The sequence below is a fragment of the Halyomorpha halys genome, unplaced genomic scaffold (assembly GCF_000696795.3).
Source record: "Halyomorpha halys isolate HHAL.00 unplaced genomic scaffold, Hhal_1.1 Scaffold208.1, whole genome shotgun sequence".
In the NCBI taxonomy this organism is placed as follows: Eukaryota; Metazoa; Arthropoda; class Insecta; order Hemiptera; family Pentatomidae; genus Halyomorpha; species Halyomorpha halys.
In genome coordinates, this window is record NW_027109100.1 from 902,258 (window position 1) to 916,102 (window position 13,845).

Consider the following 13,845-nt stretch of genomic DNA (forward strand, 5'->3'; position numbering starts at 1 on the left):
CTCTCTCTCTCTCTCTCTCTCACTCTCTCAGTCTCGTGGAATTTTTCCTTAAGAAGAGGGTCGCATTTTTTCTATATTTCCTTTTTTTCCCTTTCCACTCCACCCACCTGATCGAGGTTATTATTTCATATCTCACCGTCGGAGCCAAGACCAGAGCCATGCCTCATGTTTTAGAGAATGCCATAATATCAATGTATCTTACGGATCCGTCGGTGTCTACACAATATCCCTCCTTACCAACCTCATCAAAGTAGGTGAAGTCTTTTTTTCCCAGGAACTTCATCAATTCTTCTTTGACCCTGTAGTGCCGGCATGTTATAAGGAGGGAGTAGTTATTGGGGCATTTCCCCAACACATGGGCTCATGTTTCAGACTCTCTGCCGCATTTGCGACAGAGGGACCAACTTCTCCTTGCTGTCCACTGGCTCCTGGGTCCTCACTCAGGGGTGTGTAGTTTATATTGTTTCAAGGCATTCATCTATTCTGACTCCGAGAGTACCTGCTTCTTGCACACATATCTATTAGTTTTCGGGGGCTCATTGAAATAGTGAACACCAATATCCTGCCACCTGCAATTGGCCCATACTTCGAATGCCTTCTCTCGCAATGACTGCCGTAGAGCTCCACACTTCGGTAATTCTGATCCACACCCAGTCTATCGGGACATACCACGATTTCAGCATTGTAAATAAATATAGATTGGAATAGGGCATCTGAAACATTCAACAGTCGTTGGGTAATGGACCAATGCTGCAGAGGAGCCTCCCATTGGCAGCGGATCAGACCCAATCCTTGATATCTCCTCGATATTTTAGATGCAAATGATGATACAAGTGATTATTTTCTTGTTCCCACTAAATATATTTAGTTAAAATTATTTTCTTGGTTATGATACTTTTAATATATCTAACTTGCAAATTTACTGTAATATTAATAAAAATTAATAGTCGACAGGCTAAAGTGATTCTCATTCATTTAATAAATTTTAAAGTACCTGTATATTATTAAATAAATCTTTGATCATCTAAACTGTTGTTTTGTTTAGTATTTTTGATAATTATATATTTTAACTATATGATTATGTGATTAAATAATTTGTGATTTTTTAAAATTTGTATTTCCACTTACATTTCTTTTTGGTTTTTAAAAATCCTGGTTTAAATTAAACATTTAATAAAAAAGTTTAAAATGACAGAAATAGAACTAAAACTGCAGAAAAGGTTAATGATAGTTGAGGGACACTGGATGTAAGGCTTGATTGTATAGAAGCGAAAGAGGTTGAATGAAAGGAAAGCTAAAATGTTTCTGGGAGGAGCAAGGGATATCGTAAATGCAACATTGCGTGTGACTGCCTAGGTCTAGAGACCATGGAAGCAGTGCCAAGAAAGTGGGCAGAAGGAACAAGGAGCAACATTGGTAAATTGAACTGGAAGAGTAAGGAACTACCAATGTCATGAGACTGAAGTAACAACATAGGTAACGAGGATTGAAAGTACCATTTTGTCAAACTGTAGAATACCTGTTACCCAATTCAGATCAGTGACCAATTGACTCTAAGGGCATAGATAGTTCTTTAATTATCAAGAAAAGTAAGTTTCATTCAATGATATAATCAAATCACAAAAAGTTTTAATTCCAAAATAATTTAATCAAATATTGTTAAATGGTTACATTTTTGTCTTTAATGTTGCCATATTTAAGTTACCAAGTAAAAAAAAAAATTAATAGAATATAAGTTTTTTGTGAATAAATTTTTTTTCTGTATTTTAAGTTCTTGCTGGCACATAATGCTGCTTTGCAGTGATATTAGTAGACTGATTATTCATCATTTCTATATTATATTAAGATTAGCTGTGAACTCAAATAAATTTATAGAGTTGTTGATGTTTTTAGTTATGAATTTAATTTTGACTATCAAGTTCGCTTGGTTCTTTTCATTCATTATGAACAATCTTTGTAGATTTACCTTCATTAGTTATTATACATTAGGAATATAATTTGTTGTTCTGTTAAATTTAAAGCAATATATATTTAATTTAATTATGAGCAATTATTAATTAATTTTTGAATATGAGTGAAAATTATATTCTTTTTTTATGAAAAGGTTATAATATATTTTGTGTATGCATGGGTTTGATACTTTTGCATTGATTTTCTTTGTTTTTAATTTTTTTTCTTTTTTATTTGCAGGACTGTCTCAACCTTTTAACAATTTAAAAAAATATAAATGCGAAAATTGTTCAAAAGAGTACAGCTCAAGAAAGGGTCTTTTTCTGCATAGAAAATTTGAATGTGGTGGCAAAGAACCACAGTGTCAATGTCCCTATTGTGATCATAAGACTAGATATTCCACCAATTTAAAAAAACATATTGCATTAAAACATCTTCGAACAAGTTTAAACTCTGTGATGTTTAGACTCTGAAATTTTTGTAGTTATGCTATTATTATCAACCTCATAAATAATTACTTTTTTTTCCCTTAAATATATAACATAATATTTTTTCTTATTAATTTAATGTTAATTTAAAAAGATTTAAATTTGTATTTTTTCAAACTTACAGAAACAGCTATTAAGAAAATTATAATGAAAAAATTGTAAAAATTAAACTAACATTCACCAAGCCATTATTTGTGTATTTAAAAAAAAAAAATCATTATGAAGCTATTCATTTCTTTTACATAATTACATTCTTAATATTAAGCTGAAGAAGTGTATAAGATATAAATTTATTCCTTATGTTACTCATTTAGAGGAATGAGGTTACTGAGAAGTGGGGTAGCTCAGTGAAGAAGGTACTGTGCTTCTGTCTCCTGAACCTGGGGTCGAGTCCACCTGTGAGAGATGATTATTTATTCTGTTATTTCAGCCGTGGAAATATCCTGGGGTCAGGATATTCCTTCTGGGCCTCACCCAGCCTCTTTAAATTGAGAAAAAAATCGATGGTTTAGTATGAACCTTGCCAAATCACCTCCTCATACAACCATCAGTCTAGTAACAGTACTTCCTAATAAAGTAATGAATCCAGCACCCAATGTTTATACTTAGTTACTTAACTTCAAAATATGCATAAAACTTTCGATGGTAGGAAATGAAAGCTTTGTATCCCATTGGCTAATCAAGTTATGTGGTTTTCATTGCCTACCATTGTTTTGATTTCTTCATATTATTCTTTTAAAAAAAGTCGTTGAAGCAGTTGTATCATAAGTAATCTTTATCACACATAAATATTTTAAACAATGATTAATATGACAAAATTCAGTAGGTATTTTCGTGTTGATTTTCTTTATTTTTAATTTTTTTTTTTTATTTGCAGGACTGTCCCAACCATTTAATAATTTTAAAAAATATAAATGTGAAAGTTGTCCAAAAGAATACGGCACAAGAGAAGGCCTTAGTCTGCATAGGAAATTTGAATGTGGTGGCAAAGAACCACAGTGTCAATGTCCCTATTGTGATCATAAGACAAGATATTCCACCAATTTAAAAAAACATATTGCATTAAAACATCTTCGAACAAGTTTAGATTCTATGATGTTCAAACTCTAAAAATTTCCCTATTTATGCTGTCTTAATTTTTTGTTTACCAGCCTTATGAACAATAGTAAATTATACCCTTTTTTTGCCTGAACATTTTAATTTCTGTGGTTGAATGGCCTCATGTCATAATTATCCTGTTTTTTTTTTTTTTTTTGAACTTCAAGAAGTTGCTATTAAGGACAATATGATGAAAAATAAAGTAAAATTCACTAAGCCACTACATTTAAGGCAAGTTTAGTTTAACCTAACATACCATTTCCTAACCTTTTTTTTATTCTTATTTATATTACCTGGTTCTGTTATTATTATTATTCATTTGTGTAATTTTTTTCCTAATTATTACTAAGTTATTTTTTTTTTTTTACATAATGACATTCCTAATCTCAAGTTGGTGAAGTACATAAGAGATTAGATATTTATTCCTTATGTTATTTATTTAGAGGATTTGGGTGGCCGAGGAAGGGGGTAGCTCAGTTGGTACCTGTATAACAAATTTGGTGCTTTCTCCATCATGTTTCAGTAATTTTAAAATACAGCTCTAAGCCATCTCACTGTATATGATAACGATAAGTGATTGCCTGGCATGAAACACTCCTCCCAAGAGTGACAGTTATGCTCATTCTGTAATATGTAATAAATGAATGAGATGAACACGGAGAATACTGAACGCTTTACTAACCTAATTTAGTTATTTAATTAATGATTGAATACAATTTGTTGTAACAATGTCAATGAATTTTATAGAAATATCAAAAAAATTGTAATATATTTTAATATTAAGCTCAGTAAAACATTTGTAAAAAATCTGAAATTTTGATGGAAGTCTTTTTTTATGTCATTGAACAAATTAAAAAAGTACTCTAGATGAATTTTTAAGTTCTTGGGTACTACTAATTGGGGAAATACTTGACAGTTGAGCATGACCCTCCTTTCACAACCCTTGGTCTAAAAACAATACATTCTTAGAAATTACTGAGCCCATTACCCAATGATTGTGTTTAGTTCCAGAACTTAAAGGGATCAAATTTTCGATATAAGACAACCACCAGCGGAACGACCCTCCCTGTTCCAATAATCCACTGGCGTAAGCCAACCAAGTTTACAACCTTCATTGGACCCCTCACCTAACCTTATAATGCCAAACCCACACCCAGCTATACATATAGCATACCTCCTATATGCATGTACTAAATACCAATTAAAATCTTCACAGGAGGGTACGAAAAAAAAAATGTAAGGCAATGAAATTTTTGGATCCCATAGGCTAATGGAGTTATGAGGTTTTCATTGTCTACCGTTGTTTTGATTTGTTCATATTATTCTTAAAAAAAAAAAGTTGCTGAAGCAGTTAAATTATAACTTATCTGTATTATAGATAAATATATTAAACAATGATAAATGCACTTATTATAAGGTATAATTTAATCTTGATATAGTAATGTTTTTAAAACAATAATTATATATAGTTTTAATTTATATGTATACATTTTTTAAATACTTTTATTCTTCAATTACATGTGACCATTAACTAATTTACTAATTTAGCTGTTATTGGATGTATTTTTTCATTTATCAAACCCAAAAAGTTCTCAAATAACATAACAAGTTTTGAGTTTTCGAACATCATTTAATTTTCTGAATTTATAAAAAAATATTTATCTTATAAATTCATTATATTATCTTTGTTGTAAATATTATATTGCATATTACATTATATCCAGCTAGTGACGTAAGAATTGATAGATATAAACAAAATATCGCCTAAAGGTGCTCACTATAGTGGGCTGATTATAATCCATCAGACTGATTGGAATAATTTTGACAACTTGTATTTTGTTTTTAAAATTCCTGTGATTGATACAGTTGATATAAAAAATTGTTTGATATAAAAAAAAGACAGTTATCTAAATGTATAATATTCTTTTTTAAATTATTTATCATACAATCCTCCATCACTAAGTAAAAGTTTGTTGTTAAAATAATGCTTTAATAAACTCATTTATTCTATTTCTATTGATTAAAATGAAGTAGTTTGCTTATGAAGTATATTATTTATGCCTCACAAACCTACTCTTGAACATTTTTTTATTATGTTTAAAATAAATTGTTACACTTCTTCTTATATCAAATTTATATTACAATTTTCCTTTTGAATTAATTATTATTTTTCTAAATGATGATTTAAAAAAAATGGTTTTATAATTAATTTTTAATTTATTTCATTTTGCTTTTTTTTTTTGCAGGGATCATTGCGAATGAGGTATATTTTTGTGAATGTGGTCGATCTTATAAGCATAAAGCTAGCTTGTATGCTCATAAGAAACACGAATGTGGAAAGGAACCTCAATTCAGTTGTCCTCACTGCCCTTACAAAGCAAAAATGAAGGGAAGTTTGAGAACACACATTGGCATTAAACATGCCATGCTTTATGACCCAAATCTGTTGAAAACCTCTTAGTTATCTAATTCTAGTCATTGGAATAAAATTGTTTTGCTTTTATTTTAAGAGGTTTTCACTTAGTTAATGGGATAAAAATGTTTTTCTAGATATATAAACATTTTTTCACTGCAATAGTTTCTTTTTTACTATAAATAGATTTTTTCATTAAATTTTGTGATTTTTATTAGATGATTCAATCCTAATTCATTTGTTATTGGCTTCTTTCTCTGTTATTGGAAGTATAAAATAGTAAATTATTCAACTTGATACATAGATTCATCATATTCTGTATATCTGTCATATTTATACATCTGTCCAGTGACATCTGTCTGCACCCAAATCTACCAGGTCAATCTTCTTACTATTATCCTCCCACCTATGCTTCCGTCTACCCCTCGGATGTTTTCCTGCCAGTTCAGTATTAATTATCATATTAAGAATTCGTTCGTTATCCAGCCCTACAACCCTGCACATCCATCTTATTTGCTGCAATGCAATAACCTGAATTATATTTACTGGATACAGTTCTCTTAATTTAGTACTGTGTATTGTGTAGCCCTTCTCCTAACTTTTAAGTTTTTGTTCAGAAGGTGTGAACTAAGCAATTTAATATACTCACTTATTCTATTTCTATTGATTAAATGAAGTAGTTTGTTTATGAAGTATATTATTTATCCCTCATTAAGCTACTCTTGATTATTTTTTTTACTATATTTTTTTGTCATTTCAAAAACTAAAATATTCAACTTCTTCAAAATTCCTTAAAATATTTCAAATTTATATTACCATTTTCCTTTTGAATTACTTATTATTAAAGTTTCTACATCATTGTTCTAAATGATGAATTAAAAAAAAAATTGTTTTATAATTTATTTTTAATTTATTTCATATTGCTTTTTTTGCAGGCATCATTGCTAATGAAGTATATTTTTGTGAATGTGGTCGATCTTATAAGCATAAAGCTAGCTTGTATGCTCATAAGAAACACGAATGTGGAAAGGAGCCTCAATTCAGTTGTCCTCACTGCCCTTACAGAGCAAAAGTGAAGAGAAGTTTGAGAACACACATTGGCATTAAACATGCTATGCTTTATGACCCAAATCTGTTGAAAACCCCTTAGTTACCTAATTCTGGTCATTGGAATCAAATTGTTTTGCTTTTAACTGACTGTGATATATAAAAATATTTTCATTGCAATTCCGTTTTATTTTTTACTGTAAATACATTTTTTGATGCAATTTAGTGATTTTATTAGACGTTTTTAATCCTAATTGAATTTGACTTCTGTTTTTGGAAGTATAAAATAGAAAATTATTCAAATTGATACATATTCATCATATTCTGTATCAATGAAAAAAGATTTAAGGGAATGCATGCTGATAAGGACTTTACAAATGAAAAGAATCTTGAGCAATTGGAATGGCTATTAATAAACTATAGAAATTGAGTGTTGAACTCTAAAAGAAGAAAAATAAAAACATTATTCTGCATATTATGAAATAAATTTAGATGCATGGTAAGTCCTCTGATATTAATTTTTTGTACAAGTTCTGTTTATTTAACATGTTAGCTCAATATTTCCTTTTCCTTTCTCTAACCATTCATCACTTTTCAGTAGCATCTGTTTATTTTATTTCGTTTTTTAATAATTTTTCATTAAAAGTACTTCCACTCAACAATGTTAAATATTTTTAATAGTTGTTCACTTTTTCTCTTGGTAATTGATTATAAGATTCCTATCATATGGTTTAATTACTTTTAAATACCTTATATATACAATAAACAAATAGATAGATTACATTTTTTCCCTGTGAGAATCATATGTATGCAATTTATCACTACCTGTTAAAAAAAACAAAATTAAATGGAACTATAGAAATGAATATATCAAAGAAGGGATCTGAAATTCTTGATTGCTTAGTCATAAAATAAATACAAATGTGTTACTTAGGCTTAAACATATAATCAGTTTTTCATGTATTTTTATTTTCACTATCCATGATATCTAAATCTTATGCATATTTTGACAAGTTTGTAATTTTTTATACTCAATTTAATGATTAGAAAGTTAACATCTAGTTTATTTAATGTATTTAATTTATGTAATTTATTTTTGTTTTACATCTAATTAACAAGATGTGGAGAATTGTAGAGTCAAAAATAAGTTACTAGAAATAAAATAAAAACTTAACCTAGCAGTACTAATGACTGGACCAACTAGTGATGACTAATACAGTAATACTGCATACCAAAATTATTCCGACGGCAGAATACCTGATTTCTCTTAAAATAATTACGTGATAGAATAGTAATATATTAATGGTAAGCAATAGAAACCTTGTAACTCCTTGTTTATCCTAATGGAATTACAAAGTTTTTATTGCCTATTATTAATATTATATTGTTATATTATAGTATTCTATTATTTAATAAGTTTAAGAAAAGTATGGTATTCTATTTTTTTCTTTGATACCAAATTTTCCTATTTCTCATTAAATAATATTTATGTGTATCAAGATAGATATATCCTTTACATATTATTGCAATCGGTACAAAATTATGGCCACTTCACTGTAGTGATTACGATTAAGATAGGTACTGAATATCTCATAGGAATGGGAATGTGTTGAATTTGCACTAAAATGTGTTAGTCGACTTCAAGACCTCTATCAATAACCCCACAGATTGTTCAGACAAAATCTGATACCGAAAACTTCTATTCATAGTATTGAATGATAGCTGTAACATCATCCTTAAATTGAAACTAAGTATTATTGGCATATGTTGTACCTATACACAATATAATTTTCATATTGTGACGGGCAGAGACAATTGCCTCAAAAATTCATGAAGGGATAAAAGATTTTAATAAAAAACAAAAAAAAGAACTTCCTTTTTTTTTTATTATTTTCCAATTTATGAATATTATTTATATATATGATTATATATAAATTAATAAATAAGTTTTCTATTCACAGTGTTACTTTATTAATTAATCAATTTATTGTTTATTTAGCTCCAACCTCTGAAGTCTATGTTTGTGAATGCGGACGGACCTACAAATATAAAGGAAATCTATCTGCCCATAAAAGAAACGAATGCGGTAAAGAACCTCAATATATGTGCCCCCATTGCCCTTACAAAACAAAAATAAAGAGCAACCTTAAGTCTCATATTGGTACTAGACATGGAACTTTATATGTTTCTATGGGAAATGGGCTGGCAAATTCTATATAAAAGTTAATCAGCATTTTTTAACTGTAATATCTTATTTTGTCAGAATGTACTTATATCATTTGTACAGCACAGTACATGGTATCAGAGAGTTTTTTAATGAAAATACTATTTGTTTTATTTTATAATGTAAAACTTCACATTTGTTGGTGTGATATTTGATAGTTGTTGATGATGTCTTATTTGTAATATAATCTTTATAGTATTATATGATACATAGGATATATAGAACTACTCTATATTTTAACAAAATATTGCTTTTGAGGACTTAAGTTCATAAGTAATTTAAATACTTAAAATTTAGAGTTAATTTTTTATTAATTTGTTAATAAATAAAACAAATAGAGTATCTGTCTACTGCTGGTTAATTCTTTTCCTCTTTTCTCTCTATCCATATTTTGTAATGATAATCTTTTAATAATTCTATCCTATTGTGAATCAATAGTTATTATTTCTGCTTTTGCCTAATTTTTGCTTTTTATTTAATCAATTTTTTGATTTTTAACGGGTGAGATTACTCAATAGGTAATGCACTGGACGCCTAACTCCCAGGTCTAGGTTTAAATAAGGTTATGTCAAACAAATATTTACCCAGTAATAGATGGTCTAGGTGGTTGGGAAAAGTGTTTTGTTCTTCAGTGGCTTCAAGGATTGGAAAACTTGGTAGCTGCGCCCGATCCTGGAAAGATACCCTCTTTGTATTACAGTAAAGAAATACAACTTCCTTACCAAGCACTGAACCTTAGACCAGACCTTTGATGGGTCGTAGTGGTAGAACATTGGTTTGTAATTCACTGCAGAGTTTATAATTAATTATTTTATTAATTATAACTATTGTTTTAATTAATTTATTTACTATTTCTGCATTATATTATTTTTACCCTTTATGAAATGCATTGTTTTATAACCTGTTAAAGGTTAGATTATGTAAATGTATTATTGTTTTTGGGATTATTTTTATCTGTTATTTATTTTTTTAGGTCAATGTTTTAATATGAAAGTATTTAGATGTGATTGTGGAAGAAGCTATAAACACAAGGGAAGCCTGAGTGCTCATAAGAAATATGAGTGTGGAGGAAAGGCTCCCCAATTCAAATGTTCTTATTGCTCTTATAAAGCAAGATTTGCAAAAACTTTAAGGCGACATACATTTACGCAACATACTGACTTATTGGGAAGTGGCTTCTTTCAATAGCATTATTTATACAATGTTCATGTTTATGTTATGATTTTTATTTTATTGGCAAGTTATAAATAAAATTAAATAAAAAAATGTTTCAGTAATTTTATTCCTGTTTCTCTTAACTGTAAGATGAAGTTGCTTTAAAGAAGTTCATTAAATACAGTTATAAAGGAAGAATGAAATATATTTAAAACATTCTGTTTAATATCAGGGAATCATTTGTTATTCTCAATCCCAAGAGAACATGATAGTCAAGCATGCTGATGTGAGGGTCTCAGAGTTCTTGGTTCAGAATGTTGTGGGTTTGATTGACTCATGGGGCAGTTAGTATTTATTTCTTGGCAATTCCGAGAAATGAATATTTACACTCCCTCTCTGTATGGGTTAGTAAACCTGTTGGTAGCTACTAGGGATTGGAAAAAAAGACTGCTAGGCCCATTTGGTGGGCTACTTACCATAAACACCTGTACCATCAATCCAAAAATCTATTCAATGACTGAAATTACTCACTATGTCGCATGAAAGATCGAAATACCTATGATACATTGAGGGTAATTCAATTTGGTCGTTGTTCAAGATGAAATACAATTAAAAAATGCTCAATAAAGCTTTTTCCCATTGTGAACTTAGGTGGTAAAAATATCGAAAAGCCCTGAAACTTCTTTTTGTTTGTTCAGAGGATTAAAGGCAAAAAGAATCATCAATATTGATATAACATCTTATTTTTGGCAAACTGAACCAACATTAAAGAAAAGGAATTCACAATTTCATAATAACACCAGTTTAACTAATTTATTTAATCAATAAAGGGACATTAAATGATATTCCTGAAAAAATATTGTTTTAAACATTGGTATTTATTTAATGACAAATGGATTAATGTACAAATTGAAGTAAATTGTGATAGTAACTATATTGCCTTTTTTTAAATTTCAGATTGTCTTATTTTATGAAAAAATCTGTGATTAGTAATTAATAATTAAACTAACATTATTAAAGAATGTTAATCATTAATTCAACACTGTGTGTCTATTTATCAGTCATTTGTTGGATTTGGCCATTTGGTGTTATCTACCCACTTTTTGCCTAATTTTTAGTACTCTGACATACTAAATTTATCCAATTTGCAATGTAATTAAAAACAAAGTACCCCATCCAACTTTTAATATATTATTTTTGTTTTTAATCTGTTTATGGTGTAAGTGTAATATTTAATTATATTTCCAGGGGCTATTTTAAATTACCTTGGTCAAAACTGTCCTAGATGTGGTAAATTTTACCGAGTGCGACATAGTTTATTAAGCCATTTAAGGAATGATTGCGGTGTTGATTTACGGTTTCGGTGTCCTGAGTGCAAATACAAAACAAATAGAATCTATGACCTGAAGAGACATATACATCGTTTACACAATGAAACTAGAAATTTTTCCTTTTGACAGGTAAGATTTGAATTACTTTTTTATAAACCCACATCAATTTTCTTTGTATTTGTCAATATTTCCTTCGACATATGTTAAAGTCTCTTAGTTCATAATGAGTTAAATTTGTACGTGATATATGTTGCATGAATTAAATAATTATTTATTTATAAAAATTATATACATAACCATTAATTACAAGTTTTAGTATCTCCTCGAGTTCTAAAAAAAATTATATTTTTAAATAATGTTGGACTGTTGTAAGATCTAACATGGAGCAATCTTCAAATTGATATAAAATTTGTTATTGTCAATACTCGTAGTAATTTTTTATACATTACTGATAAGTAATATAGTAGGTACTTTTATAATTTTTCATATTTTCCAAAATTATTTTAGCAGATTAGTTTATCTCTAAAACTGCTTAGTTGATGAAAACTTATGGGTCTATTTTTTAATAAAATAATACCAAGATTATAAAAAAATTTGGAAAAAAGAAATAACAAAGAAAGATAGAAGACTGTTAAACAACTTAAACGTTTTCTATTTTAAATTGTTGCTCATTTTCTACAACTTTGGAATAATGCTCTGCTTAAAATTCATTAATTCATTAATACTTTTGAAAATGTTTACTCAACAGTTATGTACGTACATTGGTTTTAAGTAAACCTAGATAATTAAAATTTTAAGTTAATGATCATTGAAACTTGCAAATAGTTGAGAAAGTGTAAAACCTGTTTGTAAAATATATTTATTGAACAATATTTGCTCCATTAATTTTTATACAGCTATTATAGATAAGGGGTGAGAAAATGGAAGAATAAAAAAAATTAAACTGGGAAATATGAAAAATAAATGTTTTATTTTCACATTTACCCAAGAAATTGCATTATATTTATTCTTCTCATTTCTATTATTTTTATATCATGTTTTTTTTTTAGCTCTGGTGAAGCCCTAAAACTTAGGCTGAAACTTCAACTCAAATAGAGCAGTATATTTCATTGTTGCATGTTTTATTACTGACCATCAGCTGATCGATTTTCAACAGTCTATTACATAACTCTTTATATTCTTAAAGTTTTAAACATAATTGATCATTTTTTCTTTTTTTTTTTTTTTCAGGGTCTAAGTTGAGGTTATCGAAAGTGATGATTATCTGTTAAAAAAAAAAGTGAATGAAAAAATTAAGCTCTAGTGTAAAGAACCATAAAAATAATATTTTGAAAAATATAGAAATTTGAAATTTTTTATTACTGGCTTCACTGAAGCATAGACAGCCAATTCGAAGACTTAAATGATGCTGAATCATTCAACTGCATTAAGATGATAAAACATGGTTGTTTCATTTAGTTATAAAGTTAATGGTATTTATTTAACTATACTAAATAAATAAATGAAATTTATATGACTAATACATCTCAGTTTTATTATTATAATATGTTTTTGAATTGTATATTGTTCTTTCCCTTCAATCATATTATTAAAAATATTTATATTTAATAATTTTTTGATAAAAAAGCAATATTATTCCTGAAATAAAAATCATAGAAATATGAAATAAAACTTTTCTTATGTTTTATGAAAATGAGAATAATTTTCATCTAATAGGTGATTGATATATTTCAGGTTCTGGCGAGAAATATAAATTAAACAATACTCCATTTTTTGTATGTGAAGTATGTCAAAGGAGTTATAGATCAAAAACTGGATTGTATGTCCACAAAAAATATTATTGTGGTAAAGAGGCACAATTCAAGTGCCCTTATTGTCCATACAAAGCAAAGCAGACTGTCAATTTAAAATCCCATGTAATGTTAAAACATCAAAGAGGAGAAAATTTTTAAAGACTAAGCCTATTAATTATTACATTTGGACTTGAAGTATTGTATGATGTTCACATAGATTTCAAATTTGTTATTTAATGGTTTTGATATTTATTAATTTTTATTTTCTAAATATATATTTTACTTTACACTTTTTGAGTGTAATTTGGATTTGTGCAAGTAGTGGTACTGTGTTAAAAGCATATTA

At 28.2% G+C, this 13,845-nt stretch overlaps 1 long non-coding RNA gene across 2 annotated transcripts in view; it reads left to right on the forward strand.

Annotated features, from left to right (window-relative positions):
• Positions 1–1,830: 1,830 nt before the first annotated feature.
• Positions 1,831–13,845, forward strand: part of LOC112210530 (uncharacterized) — a 12,364-nt gene continuing 349 nt past the window's right edge. The window contains exons 1-5 of one of the 2 annotated variants that reach the window (XR_010843389.1): positions 1,831–7,495; positions 8,996–9,082; positions 11,624–11,835; positions 12,937–13,178; positions 13,441–13,839. This is a non-coding gene — a long non-coding RNA (uncharacterized lncRNA). Of the gene's footprint in view, positions 7,496–8,995; positions 9,083–11,623; positions 11,836–12,936; positions 13,179–13,440; positions 13,840–13,845 lie in introns of those variants that run through there. The other variant, XR_010843390.1, reaches the window with a different exon arrangement.